Source organism: Polypterus senegalus, chromosome 8 (assembly GCF_016835505.1).
Source record: "Polypterus senegalus isolate Bchr_013 chromosome 8, ASM1683550v1, whole genome shotgun sequence".
NCBI lineage: Eukaryota > Metazoa > Chordata > Cladistia > Polypteriformes > Polypteridae > Polypterus > Polypterus senegalus.
In genome coordinates this window covers 30631204-30651094 of record NC_053161.1, presented here as the reverse complement: position 1 = coordinate 30651094, position 19891 = coordinate 30631204, and the positions used below count along the sequence as shown (strand labels likewise).

Below are 19891 nucleotides of genomic sequence, written 5' to 3'. Positions count from 1 at the left end.
TCTCTTACTTTAAAATTGTGAAAGTATGTCCTGGATTCTTAATTTATGAACAAATCATGGTGTTTCCTTCCTAATATTATCCATATTGGTTTTGAAAATTGCACATAAATGATTGTTTTTAGGATAATTGTTTAATGAGTTGTTTACTGTGTAAACAATATTAATATGTGGATTATCATTTACTACTAATGTTCAACTTTAATTTACTAGTTTGTTTTTTTAGCATTTTTCCACAGAAGAAAAAAGTTGAAGATTTAAGGAGCCATTCACTTCCATGTTTAGAAAACAAATAAAAAAAATCACAGCTTTTCATTTTTTGTTTTGTTTTCACCCTGTCATTTGACCAAGATTTGTTCTGCTGCTCTCCTACACCATTACCATACCAGTGCAGATAACATGAAGCCAAATGTAATGAGTTAAATGCCTTCTGACTTGGTCGGCTTTGTAATTACACGTGCCTTTATGATCTACTACATACAGAAGGACTCTCATGGAAAGATAGTTTCTGATACAGTTAACAAGATATGCTCACCTTAATAGCTTATTCAAGACCCAGGCCTGATAATTCAGATGAATTCTTTCCTCTTACATATTTCAGTGCTTACCAAGTATGTTAGGTAGCTCTACTCTATTTTGAGTTTTCACATGAATAAGGTAATCAAAGTGCCACACTTAAATAGAATACGATTAGTCATCAGCTTTCTGTATTAATTTTTAATTGATAAGATACTGATAGCATTACTTTCTCAGGCCATCTATTTTAAAACACTGGCTTTGCAAAAAATAAGAATGAAATGGTAGATAAATGACAAAAAGAATTTAGAGAGAAAACTTAACATTAAAGGGCTTTTAGTAAGTGAATAAAACCATTATCAAGGGTATTGGCTGTAGAGAGAGACATTGAATACCATATTACATTCACATTTGTTTTCAGAGTTCAGAAGGGAAGTCTGTAAAGTGATAGATCCTAGGTAAAGTCAAAAGAAATAGGTAACCCAACTCCAGGAAACAGAAAAGGTTTTATTATTTTTGTCTTTAGGCCACTAAGCAAGTAACAAAAATGAATAATGGATTGTGTATGGCAGTTGCAATTCATGAAATAAATATTGAATTAAAAGGAATTAGGTGATATTGAAAAAAATACATAATACTAAGTTACTAGTAGGCCATGCTGCATAATATTTAGCACTTTATGTATATTTATTTTTATATGTGTCATTGCTGCTTTGCATTTCCAAGCTGCAGTCATAGAATGGGTTTGCTATATCTGACTCGCAATATGGAAGAAGCCTGTAGACTGGGAGTGCCACTTAGACTTTCATTCTGACTGAAAAAAATATTTTATGGCATTTATTTTGATTTGATTTTAAAAAAAAAAAGAGAGAAACCTTCCAATCTTTAGCTTGTCACTCAACTTTATATAACACTCCAAATAATACATTGTGACTGTAATACCACATGGATTTATTCAAGGAGCAAACAAATTTTGTTCTTTGAAAGATGATAGAAAAAGTAAATATAAAGTTCAAAATGTTTATCTGAGGGGTTGGGAAACATATTAGGAGAAAAAGATATATATATATATATATATATATATATATATATATAAAACCAAGGTAATACCTAAAAGCAGGGGTGGCAAACTCCAGGCCTTGAGTGCCGCAGTAGCTACAAGTTTTCATTCTTACCATCTTCTTAATTAGTGACCAGTGTTTGCTGCTGATTACTTCTTTTAATTAACTTGACTCAGGCCTCATAGTTGTTTCTTTTTCTTTAATTAGCAGCCAGGCAATAATGAGACACAAACAAGCCACCACATGACCAACTCCCCTGTGCCCATTACACAATATCTGAAATTAAAGAGAGGTGATGGTCTTGGTAAGGTTGATCTCTCAGGTCACCAAAACATTGTGATGGTGCTCTTAGAAAGAACAAAAAAACAACAGTTTTGGAAATGTGTGCTGTGGCAGAACGAGAGCAGCAACAAGCCATGGAATTAAATAACGGGTTTAATTAACAGCAAGAATTGGCTTCTCATTAAGAAAGTGAAATTGGTTGGAGTTTGAAGCCCCAGTTTAGCTGGTCATTTGTTAGCTCGTTTAACATCTCATTTCTGCTTGGCTGTCATTTAATAAAGAAAGGAATCAATTCAGAGGGCTGAACTCTTCTAACAGCGCTATTAAAGTGATGGGGAAAAAGTTAAAATTTTTTAAGAATCCCAAATTTACAAAAGGTCAGAACAGTAACATGCCATTCTTGAAGCAGAAGATTACTGACGTCCTCTATTAGATCTTATGTGCAGCATTATTTTGTTCTTTATCACATATTATCTAATCCAGAATTATATCAAATGACTTGGAAAGCTTATGAGTGAATATAGCAACACAAAATTAAAATATTTGTAGATCTTGCTGCAGCAAAACATTAAAAAAAGATTTTTTCTGTATTTGGTTCACCCAAACTCAAAAGCAAAACATTTTTGTACATTTTTTTTTTTTACTGTAGACTTTGCAAATGTGTTTCACCTTAAGACTTGTGGATACACTGATATACTTTTTAATAATAAAAATGTTCAAATAAAGTAGAATCAATATCAGAACAGTCAGTTTTGGCAATAAGTCCAAAACTGCTTACAGATTCAAAACTGATTATGTCAAGAAAAACATTTTATGCTTTGTGATTGCCTCTCTTTCAACTTGGTTTCTGGAAATGTTGCAATGTCTTGCATAGAATTAGTTTAAATATTCAGTGTTAATAGACATCGTGTTTTATTTTTTATATCTGGAGAAAAATGGAAAAAGACAGTTATCCTAAATGAACTGTTTAGGGACATGTTTGTAATTCTGTATCATTAAAATATCAAATTACTGAAATACATCACATCGCAGCAAATATGGATATATTCTCATAAAACTCTATTGGTAAGTATATAGCCTTAATGTTGTCCAGACATCTTTTTCCTTTAAAGTTATACTTGTTACAGGGTAAAAGTCTGTACTGTGCGTTATCATTTTTATTCGAAAGGTACTCTGATCTATTTCAGTGTTAAAATTAGATGTTCATCCGAGTTCGTCAAGTGGCTGCAGTGAAATTAAAACTTGGATGGAACATAACTCTTTAAACAGCAACAAAGCCAGTTTATGCTAATTGGCACTAAAGCTAAGCTTAAGAAAATTAGCTTCTTCTCAGACACTCTTGGTGATGATATCATACCTCCTCCATCTGCAAGGAATCTGGTACCATTTTTGATTCCTTCCTTTCTTATTCTACAAACATAAATCACATTAAGTAATCCTGTGATCTGTCATTCCTTTCATTTTTTGATGCAGAGAAACTTGACCAGAATTTTATTATATCCTTCATCAACTACTTTAACTCTCTAGCAGGTGCCCCTTCTAAACTGTTCTCACAGTTCTAGTTGGTTCAAAACTCTACTTCAAGAGTCCTTACACAGACCCACAATAGTGAGCATATCACTCCCTTCCTGCTCCGCCCTTACAGGCTCTCTGGCTCCCCATGTCTTATAGCACTGAATATACAATTCTTTAAAAGCTTTACATGGCCTTATAGTGGACTACATTAGTAACTTCACAACTGTGTTTCTATCTGCCCATTTAGGTCCACTGATTCAGGCAATCTTGTTTTACCTTAAACCTGTTTTCTGTGGGTGACAGTGCCTTGAACTCTATTGCACTCAGACTTTGGAATGCCCTTCCTTAATTAATTAGATCAGCAGACTTGATTCATTATTTTCAAAAACAACTTAAAAGTCATTTGTCCAAAAAGGCATTAGCTTACCATGTCATTCTGACCCTTTTATTTCAGTTGACTCTCTTTAGAGTAACAATGTATGTCTAAGCTGCAGCTAGAGTGACCGTCAGAAGTTAGAAACTTCTTGTATATTTAGCAAATAAACTTCTTGTATATTTATCATTTTTTGTTTATTATTTTATCTAGTAAAGAATATACTTTGATTAGAAAAGGCAATAGAAATATACAATTTGGAGGAAGCAAAGAATTGTGCATTTTCACTGTTCACATTCTGCCAAAGTAAGTAGACATTTTTTTATAATGTGAGAGTTATTTTAATCAAGGGATTAACTCGGGTTTATTGTTTTGGTAAAAATTTTACATTTTTGTTTTTAGAATAACTGCAATTTCACAGAAACACACATACAGAAATTCAGTAGTTGCTGCTGATATTGTTTACTCTATCAGTGATGCCATCCAGAAGTGTCTTAGTGTTTTAGCAGACCAACTTCTGATTTCTACATTTTTATCTGTTCTCTTCTTCGGTCTTGGCTGACAGGTTGACATAAGGTTGATCATATTGTGAATGTAGCTGCCAAGATCTGTCAGTGCTCTTGAGAAGTAAGCTCCAATATGATTATGGCAATGATAGAGACTAGCATTTTTATTTGGTGTTGCACATAATGAACTGCATGATGTCAAGCAGATGGTCATCCAGAGTGTAGTAAGTAAAGTCTTCCATAATTAACTTGGCTGTAACTGGAACATTCTCCTTTGCTTTTATCATAAGTTAACCAAAAAGTTAATGTTTTTTTTTTGTGACAAATGTTATGATATGGGTTACTGTGTTTATTTCTTATTAGTGAGTTTTCTGTAAACTGTCCCCTGTATCTTTTTTTCCCATTTAGTCTCACACAAGCCCTTTAAATATAACCCTGAATCAGTGACTGCTACCAATTAGCAGCTCACATTGGATTGACAACACTCTAAGATGTTGCGCACAGGTTCAGAGTTCTTCTGCCTTATTCCTAAAACTTTGCACATTTCCAAACTAATCACTAATAACTACTATTAAAATGATTCCCCTTATCGTTTTATAACCTCCCTTCTTACCTGTTTGCTCAAAATAGCTTATTTTTTGCATCTTTTTGATGGTTTTCTTCAAATTTCTTTACAACTAAGGCTTACAACTGAGATCAGAGAGCAATCGGTATTGGCTGTATATGACTTATTGATGTGCTGTGCATAGTTCTGTTGCTTCAAAACCAATAAACCCAGGCTCAAATCCCAGTTCTGAATCCGCAACCTTCTGAAGGCTCCCCCAAACCACAACAACCACACCAGTAGTCAACCTTGGATTGACCAAGACCCTTGGGTCCCTGTGAGTATACCTGGTGCTAGATATAGTAAGGAGGAGCTTTAATTATAAATTGGTAAATAGTGTCTTACAGGAAGCATCTTCTGCCTCTGAAAAGAAATTAGGGGTTTAATTTGACATAACATTCTTGTTAATTTAAAAATAATGTGCAGTATCAACTGGAAAGAACACTAAAATACAACATTTTATTGGTAAAACTGTTGAATGTAAATTAGGTATGTTAGGCTTGGACTATATAATGTAGTAGTGAGACTGCATTGCAAAAACTGTGTGCAGTTGTTGTCACCACGCTACAAACAAAAGACGCACGAGCATTCAAAACTGCACATCGAAGAGCAGCCAAGTGCATCTAAGCACTGAAAGGTCTTCCAGAGAACTAAAACTTTTTTAGTCTTTACCAGAGAATGGTGTGTGGAAATCTTAATCCGGGTCTTCAAAATTCTCAAAGGCATTGACAAAATTGATCCAGCACAAATCTTTTGATTGAGTAGCGAATCATATATTCAAGAATACTAGTGAAAATTAAAGGCCAAGTGTATTTCAGAATGAAGCTAGGAAGCACTTAGAGTGCTTCACACATAGAGTCATGGGAATCTACAACAAACTACTAAGACGTACATATAGTAGTTGAAGCAAAAGCGTTGTCACCTCTTAAAAAGTATCTGAGATATTGGGGCAACTGGTCTATTCCTTAACCAAACAAGCTTGATGGATTAAATAATCTCTTGTTTGTCAAACTTTTTGGATTCTTTACGTTTGGATACACCACTCTGACTAATAAGCCTAATTAGTCTGACTGAACACTTGGCGCAGTTTTTGGGTAAACTAGGTTTCAAGTAAACTTAATTTCTTTTATCCATCTATGCCCATGCACACTCTGCACAGTTAATGCACTGGAACAAGATCTATGACTACGGAGGTTTAAGACTACAGAAGTAAGCAGTAAGCCACGGTGCAGAAATAAAATTATAAATAAAATGTAGTCAAAAAATTGTATTTTTCAGTTTGATTAGCCCCCATCAGTGATGTTGTAAGGTGGGTGCAGGAAAAGAAGGGTCATCCTTGACACAAGTTGCTTGTATGTATGTAGATTGTTTTTGCGTAATGTAAAAACTCCATTGTACTTGTGTATTTTCTTTCTTTTTATCTGTAATTCTCTACCCAAATTGACATGACTGACAACAGATAATTACTGTACAGTGAAATCTGTTCAGTAGCCTGGTGGTTAAAGCTGCTGTCTCACAGCTGGAGAAGCCAAGTTAAAGTTATAAGGTGGATATTTCTGTGAAATTCTGTATTCACCCTCTCTGTACAATGGATTTTATTCAGGTACTGTGAGTCCCTCTCACAAGTGGTTGTGGAAAGAAATGTTGTTGCCACCTTTAATACAAGAAATGTGGTGCTTATATACATGACTGTAAAAGTCAGTATATATTATTCAAATATTATTTGTAGTCAGGTAACACTCTTTTTTTCTTGAAAATGTTCAGGATGATCTTCTCTCACCACCTGTTTGAACTGGAGCCAGATCCCTGTTTACAGCATTAAACTGTCATGATCACAGTTCCCATGAGGAGGAAAATCTGTGCTCAGCACCTTTAAGTAAAATGATATTCCTGTCCCTCTGAATACGGTTTCGTTAAATGGATGAAAGGATACACTTGATTGTATTGAAATACTTTTAAGTGCTTATCACACAAAATACCATGTGAAATTGGGTGAAAAAACAGATCTTTTTTTATCGATATCTGTAAGAGAAATTGATGCTTTTTACCTCATAGGTGCATGCATAAGCTGTCCACTCTACTGAAAAATGTGAAAGAAAGCAAAAGGTCATTTAATCAGCTTCAGTTTTTTCTGGCTGCTCATTCTGTTCCAGGTCTCTTTTGCACCATAGAATTTACTTTTTTTTTTTTTTGAGAGTGCATTGATTCAAAGCATTAGCATTCCATGTGTGCTGTGCAGGACACTGTTTAGTTTCTTCTCTCAAGTTACAGCATTTTCATTTGGTCAGCTGAAAAGCTAGTAGTATCTCTTTCAGAATGCAAAATGAGGAAAGATAAAAGGAAGAGATTTGCAATGTCCGTAAAATTAGTAAAGCTTGTGGAAGTAAACAAGTTTTGCTTTTACCATTTTAAAATCATATCCATGGGTAGGTGCTCTGTAAGGCTCCTGGATTTAGACTAATTAAATTTAATACTTCGAGTATTGCATTAGGTCTTATAAAAAAAAAACCAAAAAAACTTCAGAATACATAGAAGAAAATTACACTTCTGGTACAGTGGTATATACTGTGGGTTTTTTAAACCACAGACAAGTGTTGAATGATCTTTTATATTTTAGATTATTTGCTTATAGGCCATCTATCTAAGTAGGAAGAGACATTTTGTTGGGTACTGGTCCGTGGCATAGTACACTTGCACACATACCTGCACTCACTCATATAGTTGCAATTTTGAGCTTGCAGTAAACCCAATATACACATCATTGTGATGTGGGAGAAAATCTGAATAAAAAACATGGGAGGAGCATACAAACTCTAGGCTGTGGCACTAACAATGACTCCAAAAATTCAGTTCACGGTGTAAGGTCTGTTTTTGTATTGTTGTGATTCTGCCTCTGGAATTTAATAAATGCATCAATTTCTGTTAAATTCCCACATTCATTTCATTTTATACATTAACCAGTGATTATAAAGGTACTGTGTATGAATGTACACTAATTTGCCAGCTGTAATATTAATTTTCTTCTTTACTAAAATATTCTTCTTCGTGATCATTCTTTTTTTATCATGTTATGGGACTTGTTTTACTCCAGTCATTGTTTCGAAATATCCAGCAATAATGATTCTTTTGTGGGTCAGTCAGTTATTATAGAGAACACCTTTTAATTACTTTAGATCTAGTTTGTTCAGTTTGAATTTAGGGTCAATTTCTGATTTATATGTGCAGCACAGTAGTAAATAAACATTTAACTACAGAGTTGAAGCAATCGGGTGAAATGTATGGGGCTGCTTTGGGTTATACCTAAAGGCCCTAATTGCACACTACTGAAAAAAGGGATCTTGTCAGAACTACAAAAATTACAGTAAATGTAATTAAAGTATAAACTAGAGAGTCAGGGAAAATGACAAAATTCCCATAACACTAAAAGCACTACATAATACAAATATAGTCCTAACAGCAACATGTTTGTTTGACTCATATACCTCTTAACAGGTTGGATTAATTAATTAATTATTATTTTTATATTATAATATATAGTTATTATTATTATTATTATTAATTATTCTTTATTATTGTAATTGTATTTTCGATCATAATATTCAAGCAAGTTAAAGAAACTCCCTGAAAATCGTTGTACATTTTAACATATGCACAAATGGAAATCTGACCCTTTGTTCAGTCCTGTCAGAGGATTGTCCTGTCACAGCCTGGTCATTTTGACCTCCTAATCATTCCCTGTCCCTTTTTAAGTAGCTATCTCTCTCGCACCTTCACCACTTAATTGCTAATATGTGGTGAGCGTACTGGTGCAAGAATGGCTGCCAACGCATCATCCAGGTAGATGCTACACATTGGTGGTGATTGAACTGGGTTCCCTCTGTCTGCGTAGAATGTTTTGAGTAGACTGGAAAAGTGCAATATAAATGTAAATTATTATTATAACTGAATACAATACTACTATATTGAATGATGAGACACTTGTTTCCAGTAATTTAAAAATCTATAGAATGGATTAAATCAAAAGATCGAATGATCAGACGTAAAAGGCTAACATTTTGTCTCATAGAGGTAAGCTTTCAACTTTAACTGCAGTCACATTAAAAAGGAATATAATGCTATATTTCACACTATAGAAATGCAATACTTAATGATTGTTCTATATTTTGTAATTTCTTTTTTTTCTTATTATTATGACCTAAATATCAGGATAGCGTGGTATTGTGTGTCCCTGGCATATCCCACCACTAACTGTGGTATACCATTTTTCAGTTGCTGTCTCAGTCATACTTTTAATAATTTGTATCCCAAACAATAAACAAGTCAGCAGAATTTACTTAAGCTACATGGCGTGGTAATTGTGATGAATATTTGGCTGGAAAGAGATTACAGAGATAGTATGGCACATGGTAAGACTAGGTCACATAAGAGACCTGCATGCAGGAAAAAGTATCACACTGGCAGCAGGAGAGATCCTGCAAATACTTTTGTTGAAGCACACGAGCTGCTACAGCACTGTATACCTTGTGCGTGTTGCATGCCCTTTAAAGGTGCCTTTAGCAGTGCTACCGACATGACTGAGAAAAAATAGCAACCTGTATGCAAGCATTTAATGCTCCCCTAAGACACTAGGGAATAAACAAACCCATTTTTGGCAGGGACATCTGTACAACTCCTTGAAGAAGAAAACAGTAAAGCCAGGGTGAAAAGTCCAGGCAAACCATTCTGACCTTTATAGGACAAACTGTTGAAGTAAATGTAGGAGCTAGTAATGCTGAGGAGTACAAAAGGGTCCAATAGAGGGAGTTCTAACCACAGGGCTAGGCTGGACGTGAACCCGGCAGTGTTAAAAGTTGCTGTTGTTATTTGAATGCAGAACCAGAAGGAGAGTTGAGCAAACACACAGCTGAACCAGAGGAAGAAAATTCAATGTCTGGAGAAAGGGAAATAAAGATGGGAAGCAAAAAAGAAAATACTTTTAGGTGTTACTTTGTGTTGGGCAAGATACCCCATCTCATAGACTGGGGTTTATAAACTGTTTAGGTAATCCAAGAGAGCCAGTAAGGTTAAGTTTACCTTTCAGTTTATTTATATCATGTTCTCAATGTGTTCACCCTTCTTTGTTTTTAATTATTGTTTTACAAATACTTTTTTACCTTTTTGTCCCCTTGGTGTTTTAATGGACTAGAAAAGAGAGTTTCTGTGATTCTTATCACATAGTTTGTTTCAAGCTCTTGTGTAACCATGTGCTTCTTGTTTTTTCAGACTGAGTATGCTTTCCTACCATCTTTCTGTTCAGGCATGACTTCAATTATTTATTTGAAAAAATGTTTCGGATTTATTTTTATTAAAGTTTCCAATCGTCTATGAGCATAATGTCCTGAAATATTTGAATTCTCTTAACCTGTTTATCTTCTGTTTCTATTGCAGACATGATATATTTTATTTTGCTGACTGGAATGTTATAAAATAATCTGGTCAATTGAAAGGGCATTTAAAGTTTGAATTTAACTTAATCGTCTCCATTCCTTCAGTAACTTAGATATTTTCTTCTTGTGATGCCTTGGTGTCCACAGTCTGGTATCATCTTGTACCCAGGACATTGATAGTCATGACCTGGATGGCTAGGACAAAAACAACAAGAGTAGGTGCAAACAAGGCATTGTGCTTTTTTTTTAAATCAAGGTTGTGTCCAATAAATAAGTAGAGTGTTCTGCAGTGAAATAAATAAACCAATAAATATTTCCATACATCAAGTTTCATTATTGGAGTTAATATAAGTCAAATAATAAATCCAAAAAGAAAGTAAAGACAGGAGTAAAGAAATAAAAAATATTCCTTTCCACTATACTTATATTCCTAGGAGCCTCAATGCCTCACTCCCACACATCCATCAGGTCTTTTCAGTAGGACTGAGGCACTGACAAGTGTGGTCAACCAGCACCTCTTCCAGTCACCACAGGGACACCCACATCCGCCTCCATTGTCATATTTTACCATATTACAGTATTTGATTTACTTTTTACTTTTCTTGATTGTAATTCGTGTCTGAGATTGCTGAAAGGTAATTTTTCTAACTACAATACCCTCCGCCAGCAGCATTTTTTATGTATTTATTTTCCAGAATGCCTACAGTTATTCAGAAGTGTATAAAGATAGTTTAATTTTTTTAGAGCATTTACAGTGCCTCATAAGGAAAAGAAATATGTTAGTTGACTAAATCATGATATATGACACGTTCCATTGTTTTATATCTGAGAGGATAGGAGGATGTATGAATTGTCACTTTTCTACATTAAAGAATATTTTAGAGAAAAGATAGTTGACACTAAGGATGCAGTACTGCATGTGTTCTCCAGTAGTTGCACAGCTGTCATAAGAAATACTTTACTGCAGTGTCAAATTCACTTCTTCACTGCACAGATTTATTGGAACATCACTGGTGTTAAATCCAAATAAAAATGAAAGTTATTCTCTATTTGGCAACTTTTGATACAGAAGAAATGATTTTTATATAATCTGATAAAATTGTCTTTTATTTAAGTCACCCTTAAAAATATATATATGAGATGTCAAAGAAATCCGTTCCCTAGTTTAAAGGCACAAGGATGAGGTGCTGCCAAATAATATCTACAGCTGTCAGACACTGTTATCATTGTCCTTCATTATTGTTCCTAACAATCCTGGGTTTAGTTTTAACTTACACCCACATAGTATGTAGGAACCTGCTTATCTGCCTCATTCAAGAAATAATGAAGGAGACAAACTGTAAAGAATAGTCTGATTTAAAAAAATATATATATAAGTTTAAGTGTAAACTAAAATCAAGGTCAATAATCTAAAACCCTGTCACTGTATAAAGCAATTATTGAATCAAGAAGTGACTGTCAGATATGCTGGATGATGAAAGGTAAAGATCTCTCTCTGAAATGCCTATGGCTTCTTATTGACCTGAAAAGGACTGGAGAGAAACTCACCTGTAATTGTGGCACCCATTTCACAAGCAGAAACTGTGCCCATGTCCTGTAGCCACTGGTATATTGACGTTAATATAAAGTTTTTTCTTCTCTAATGTAGTCATAGTATTAAAAGTGGGCAATTCAGTTTTGCCTTTCACTTCTTCCTCTTTACCAGAAGTCCGAGATCCCTTCAGTTAAGAGGTTTAACCAGTGAGTGTTTTTCATTGCTCCATGTGAGAGCTTGCAACATACAGAGGTGCAAGATCCCCCTGTGTGTTGTCCTCTCAGTCTGAATCCACTCATCTTAATACTTAAATCTGTTGTATGTGTTACTCCACTTCCTTTCCTAATAGGACAGCATGAGGAGTAATCGAAGGAGATTAACCTATTCAGTTTAGGCAAATGAAGGTTAAAAGGTATCATGGCTGAATTGTTCAGAATTATGAAATGAGTAAGTATAATGCATCCCTGCTATTATTAACTTTTTTTATTTTTAACACATAACACAGATCTGGAGGTGGCAGAGTTAAAGATGTTAAGATTTGCATTGGGTGTGACGAGGATGGACAGGATTAGAAATGAGTACATTAGAAGGTCAGCACAAGTTGGATGGTTGAGAGACAAAGTCAGAGAGGCGAGATTGTGTTGGTGTGGACATGTGCAGAGGAGAGGTGCTGGGTATATTGGGAAAGGGATGTTAACGATAGAGCTACCAGGGAATAGGAAAAGAGGAAGGCCTAAGAGGAGGTGTATGGACGTGGTGAGAGAGGACATGCAGGTGGTGGGTGTAACAGAGCAAGATGCAGAGGACAGAAAAATATGGAAGAAGATGATCCGCTGTGGCAACCCCTTACAGGAGCAGCCAGAAGAAGAAGAAGAATACAAATGGTTAATTTTGCACAATCATTAGAAAGTTTTTCTTCACTTATAGAACCATAGACAAATGGAAAAGATGTTTAAGTGGTATACAGTAGAACACTGGCGACCTGTAAAACTCGACATAGTGCTATTATAAGAAATTACATAAACAATATTGTAATATTATAGGACCTGGTCTGTAAATCCTGCCGAGGGTCAGACTCTAAATCAGCCACCAATCTCATTTTTAAAATTCAATAGTAGACGAAAAAAATTATAGAAACTTAAAATAAAACTAACTGCACAAATTACTCAGTAAATACATTAAATACTGAAGTTTACAATTAATTAAATGAAAAATAAGCCCTTTACTTCCTTCATGCATATTCTTTGTAATCATTTCTTGCAATGGGCAGAGTATGGAGTGAATGCTTAAAGCTTATAACAAGTCTTCATAAAAAAACACATTAATATTTAATGTTATACAGAGATGTAAGCTTTTAAAGCTCTGTTGACAATAAATGGTAGCAACCACTAACCAACAGACTGTCAATAAACGTAAGCAACATTACATATATTGAAAGCTTATACTTACATTTTCTCTGTGTTTATTACTAGTCACATAAAAATTATCTTCCCAAAATAGAGTGCAAGGTCTTTGTAAATATCTACAAACTTGTGTAATGAAGTGTTCCAGGTTAAACAAAAGCAAATCTAATTATAAGAGCCAAATAAGTTCAAAATCCAATGTCAAAAACTCAATAACTGAAACAAATGCAGCAAAATGGCTTAATTTACTTAATTATATTTATATAGCAATTTACTTAGAGCTCAAAGTTTTCCATAGATAGCAAGGAACCACTTCAACCACCAACAATGTGTAGCACTCCCCTGGGTGATCTGATGGCAGCCATTCTTACGCCAGTATGCTCACCACACATTACCTATTATGTGGTGAAGGAGTGAGAGAGATCCAGTTAGAGACAGGGGATGATTAGGGAGCCAGAATGGATGAAGCTGTGGTCGGCAATTTAGCTAGAACATTAGGATAAACTCTACTCTTTTTTTTTTTTTTAATATTCCCAGTGATCTTTAAGGACCATGGTTTATGTCTCATCCGAAGGATGGCACTATACTTACAGCACTGTGTCCCCATCATAGCTTTTCTATATAGTCTCCTGTCCACGTACTGGCCTGGCCTGACCACATTTAACTTCAGGTGAATGACCTGATGTGAAGTGCAGGTGGTAGATGGGATTAGAGAGGGGTAGTGTTATGGTAGTACATATGTTTTTGTATTTTCTATTATATTTATAATTGCTCATACTTAAAGATACGGAGTAATTTTTATTTTCCTTGTGGAGGGGCCTAGAGGCTGGATGACCTGTCAGTTCCCATTGAGGAACTGCCCACAGCCCTATGGCTAATGGTGAGGAGAATATAGATAAGAGGAAAAAGCTCTGTATATGGTGACGTCACAAATGGAGTCCAACAAAGATTTATATGTAGGACATTTAATTTTTGTACTTTATTTTAATGGTATACGTTTTGGTGTTGTTTGTAAATACTAAAAGTGGAAGAAAGAATGATGTTCTTTAGTCAGCATTTGATTATGTTAGGTTTTGAATTTCCTACTTTGGTCCTTGACACTGCTGTCTTTTGCATGGACTACATAGTAATGCATCTCTCAACTCTCATTCTATCTGTTTCTGTAATTGTAAGATTTTCATAAATTCAAGTTATAATTTGCCAGTCAAGTAGTTTTAACCGTTTTGTGTTGTACAATATACATAAACTAAATTTGGAACATGATGATGAATTGTCTGATGTACAAGATAAGTTAGTATATATTCATTTGCCACACAAAATTCTGTTCCAAAATCCAATGTTTCCAATAAATGTAAAAAAACATCTTGCTTCTGTACAAAGAATATAGTGATGAAAAGTGTGCCCTTTTCAGTTGTCATTACCTAATTGTGTACAGAACAGAGACCACAATTTACATCGTGCATGGGTTCACCTTGTAAAGTCATTACCATTTTACCGGCCCTTAAAGATGCTGCAAATAGAGACAGGCCACGCAATAAAATGCACAGTCTCCTTGTAAAATTTCGGAATCTCACAACAATTATTTGATTTTTACATTTTTATCTTCTTCAAAAAACCACATGTATTAAAACTGCAATATACTGTATGTGCAATCTCAGGATGTAGATCAGTTCTGGTTTAAAATGGGGATGTATTTGGTAAGTTTTACCGAATGCTATGTCTTTAATTTAGTATCTTATTTTGAAATAACTATTTTAATAGGTTTGTTTGTATCTGACTTTTTCCTAGCATTGATTGATAAAATCTTAACTCAAAACATCTTTCACGTTTCCTTAAAATTACAGTGTACAATGTAAAGTTACAGTGAAATTATGATTTTTTAAAATTATTTTTATGTTTGTTATATCCACTCCTCTGGAATTCAGTTTAGCATTAACATTTCTGGTGGTACCAGCAAAGGCCACTCATACTAGGCCTTGTTTGCCTGCTGTACCTGTGTAGGCAAACAAGGCCTAGTATGAAGATATTTTTAAAAATTTATATGAAAAGTTGGACTTTGGAGAACCATTTTTGTGTGGCAAATGCATATATACTATTTTTGTGAAGACATAACTTTGACTTTCATTCAATAAACTTTCAATATGCAAAAGGTATACTTTTGCATTGCTTATTCCATAATTAAATGTACCATATTCTGTCTTAAATAAAATAAGTGTACTTGACACTGAGAATTACAATATTCCTTTGTCTGTTATTTCTTTTTAATATTCTATAATGAAGTTTATATATATGTTATTAGGCTATTACCTCAAACCATTGTTCTTTAAATAAACAATCAATGATTTGAATTTAATGCTTTTTTTTCTGTTACATTATCTTTAAAGGAGATTCTATAGTATTCAAAATTGATTCATAAAGAAATCAAGCATTATTTATTTTAGGCAATTCTAAAGGAGTTAAGAGGCATCTTAACACAGCAGTTTATATCATTAGATGTAAGGGTTTAGGCCCTTTTTTACTTTAATAATCATAGATGAATCAATGACAATTACATCAACTTAAATCAAATGCTACCACTTAAAGTAAAAAATTGCATATTTGTAGGCACTTTCCAAGATTGTTTACTTTAATGGTATAAAAAGTAGAGTACTTATTATTTGTAGGTTTTTAAGATTTTTTTTAGGGACACCGCTACTCATTCAGGAATTAAAGCATGTGACAAAACAAAGATTTAGTAAACATAAGTGATGCCTCAAATGATATAACAATATAAAAATAATAAGTCTCCTAAAATTTTTGCATAAAATGCTATTAATTCTTTATAGAGAAAATGATTTGCACATAAAAACTTTCTTCCATTCTTTAAATGCATGATGCTAAGTTAATTGCCAATAATCTATTGCAAGGCTTATGCTGGCTAGTTTTATTTGGGATGTACAGTAAACCTAAGTTTGGAGTCTCAAAGTTATAACTGGGCTAAACCTGGGTAATGGAATATAAGTTTGCTTGGGGCATGTAATAGTCTATAAATTTTTATTTTTTTTTGATTGCAGGTGACCTGTGAACACCAGAAGGTATTTAAGTAACTAATCGCCATGTCAAAAGTGAAGTGCAACTGAAGACAAGGTTAGAATTTTCTGTATTTAATATATATATATAATATATATATATATATATATATACTGTATATATAATATATACATATTATACTGTATTACTGTATAAATATCCATCCATCCATTCATTATCCACTGCTTATCCGAGGTCGTGTTGTGGGGGTAGCAGACTAAGCAGGGAAGCCCAGACCTCCCTCTCCCCGGCCACCTTCTCCGGCTCCTCTGGGAGGACCCCGTGGCATTCCCAGGCCAGCTGGGAGATATAATCCCTCCAGCGTGTCCTGGGTCTGCCCTGTGGCCTTCTCCCAGTAAGGCATGCCCAGAACACCCCCACAGGGAGGCGTCCAGGGGGCATCCTTACCACCTCAACTGACTCCTCTCAATGCGGAGGAGCAGCGACTCTACTCTAAGTCTCCCTTAGAGATAGGGTGAGGAGTTCAGTTATCCGGGAGAAAGTCCAGCCACCCTGCGGACAAAACAAATTTTGGCTGCTGTGTCCGAGTTCTTGCTCTTTCGGTCACTACCCAAAGCTCGAGGCCATAGGTGAGGGTAGGAACATAGATCAACTGGTAAATCAACAGCCTTGCCTTTTGGCTCAGCTCTCTCTTTACCACGATGGACTGTTGCAGAGCCCTCAGTCCTGCAGATGCCACACCAATCCATATGTCAACCTCCAGCTCCATTCTTCCCTCACTTGTGAACAAGACCCCAAGATACTTGAACTCCTCTACTTGAGGCAGTAATGTGTTCCCAACCCAGAGAGATCATTCCACCCTTTTCTGGCTCAGAACCATGGCCTCGGATTTAGAGGTGCTGACTCTCATCGCCGCCGCTTCACACTTGGCTTCGAACTGCTCCAGTGAAAGCTGGAGGTCACTGTCTGATGAAGCCAACAGAACCAGGTCATCTGCAAATAGCAGAGACGAAATTCTGAAGTCACCGAACCAGACCCCCTCTGCTCCTTGGCTGCACCCAGATATTCTGTCCATATAAGTTATGAACAGAATCGGTGACAAAGGGCAGCCCTGGTGGAGTCCAACCTCAACAGGAAACGAGTCCGACTTATTACTGGCAATTCGGACCAAGCTCCTGCTCCTTCTGTACAGGGACTAAATGGCTTGTAACAATGAGCCTTGTACCCTGTACTCTTAGAGCACACCCCACAGGATGCTTCGAGGGACATGGTCGAATGCCTTCTCCAAATCCACAAAACACATGTGGACTGGTTGGGTAAACTCCCATGCCCCCTCCAGGATCCTGGCCAGGATGTAGAGCTGGTCCAGTGTTCCACGGCCGGGATGGAATCCGCATTGTTCCTCTTGAATCCGAGATTCGACCATCGACCAAACTGTCTTCTCCAGCACCCCTGAATAGACTTTACCGGGGAGACTGAGGAGTGTGACCCCCCTATAGTTGGAGCACATCCTCCGGTCATCCTTCTTAAAAACGGGGGCCACCACCCCGGTTTGCTAATCCAGCCCCAGATGTCCATGCAGTGTTGCAGAGACGTATCATTCAGGACAGCCCCACAACATCCAGAGCCTTGAGGAACAAAGGGTGAACCTCGTCCACCCCAGAGGCCCTGCCACCTCGGAGCTTTTTAACTACCTCGGCGACTTTAGCCCCTGTAATGGACGGGCCCCGCCCGGAGTCCTCCAGCTCTGCTTCCTTTAAGGAAGACATGCTGGTGGGACTGAGAAGATCCTCGAAGTATTCCTTCCACCGGTCAATAATGTTTGCAGTTGAAGTCAGCAGGGCCCCTTCTTCACTGTACACAGTGTTGGTGGAGCACTGCTTTCCCCTCCTGAGGTGTCCAACGGTTCGCCAGAACCTTCTCGGTGACAACCGAAAGTCATTTTCCATGGCTTCCCCAAACTCCTCCCATGCCCGAGTTTCTGCCTGTACAACAGCAGATGCTGCCACACGCGTGGCCTGCCAGTACCCCTCAACTGCCTCTGGAGTCCCACTGGTCACACTTCTTCAGCTTGACGGCCTCTCGAACCTTAGGTGTCCACCACTGGGTTCGTGGATTGCCGCCATGAGAGGCACCGACAGCCTTGCAGCCATAGCTCTGTTCTGCTGCTTCGACAATGGAGGCTCAGAACATGGCCCATTCAGACTCAATGTCCTTCGTCTCCCTTGGAATGAGATTGAAGTTCTGCCGAATGTGGCAATTAAAGATCTTCCTGACCGGTTCCTCCTCCAGACGTTCCCAGCAGACCCTCATTATACGTTTGGGTCTGCCTGGTCTGTCTGGCAGCCTCTCCCGCCATCTGATCCAACCTACCACCAGATGGTGATCAGTTGACAGCTCAGCCCCTCTCTTCACCCGAGTGTCCAAGACATAAAGTCGCAGATCCGATGACACGATTACAAAGTCGATCATCAGGCTGCGGCCTTGGGCATCCAGGCGCCAAGTGCACTTATGGACACACTTATGCTTGAACATGGTGTTCATTATGGACAATCCATGGCCAGCACAGACGTCCAACAACTGAACACCACTCGAGTTTAGATCAAGGAGGCCATTTCTCCCAATCACACCTTTCCAGGTTTCACTGTCGTTGCCGACGTGAGTTAAGTCTCCTAGCAGGACGATAGATTCCCCAGGAGCTGCACCTTGTAGCGCCTCTTCCAAGGACTCCAAGAAGGCTGGGTACTCTGAACTGTCATTCGCTGCATAAGCGCAAACAACAGTCAGAGTCCTTCTCCCAACTGGAAGGCGTAGGGAAACAACCCTCTGATCCAACCGGGAGAGCCCCAATGTGCAGACCTTGAGCTAGGGGGCCATAAGCAAGCCCACCCCTGCCCGACGCCTCTCACCCACAGCAACTCCAGAGTGGAATAAAGTCCAGCCTTTCTTAAGTGGAATGGTTCCAGTGCCCAGACCGTTCGCAGAGCTATATCTATATCTATCTATAACTAGCCGGTACCTCTCAACCTCTCGCACCAGTTCAGGCTCCTTCCCCGCCAGAAAGGTAACATTCCATGTCCCAAGAGCCAGTTTCAGCAATCGAGGGTCGGAACACCAGAGTTCCCACCTTCGGCTACCACCCATATCGCATTCACCCAGCCCCTATGGCCACTCTTGCAGGTGGTGGGCCCACAAGAGCTGTATAAATATACTTATGTTTATGTTATATCCATTTCTCTGTAATTCAGTTAAACATTAACATTTCTGGTGGTACCAGCAAAGGCCACCCATGCTACGTCTGAAATTTAGTATCTTATTTTAAATTGTAAAATAACTATTTGAAATTATTCATATTTATCTGACATTTTCCTATTATTGATTAATAAAATTGTGTCTCAGAACAATCAGAAAAGTTTCCTTAAAATTACATCATATGGTATAAATTTACAGTAAAAGGATTTCATGGTATTTTACATTAGAGCCTTATTATAGCTAAACCATTAAAATACAAATGCTGGAAAGTCAGAGTTCATATTTGAATTATTGTATGTTAATAATATATCAACAATGGCATTAGCAAAGAATCCAATTTTCTTGACTGGGCCCAAATTACAAACTTGGTTAGACAGAGAGAAAAAGCCTTG

At 36.9% G+C, this 19891-nt stretch overlaps 1 protein-coding gene across 1 annotated transcript in view; it reads left to right on the top strand.

Annotated features, from left to right (window-relative positions):
- The window catches only part of LOC120533861 (contactin-1-like), a 388538-nt gene that overhangs the window by 33357 nt on the left and 335290 nt on the right, over positions 1-19891 (top strand). Inside the window, exon 2 of the mRNA XM_039760909.1 lies at positions 16271-16343. The gene's annotated coding sequence lies outside the window, so the exon portion shown is untranslated. The remainder of the gene's footprint in view (positions 1-16270; positions 16344-19891) is intronic.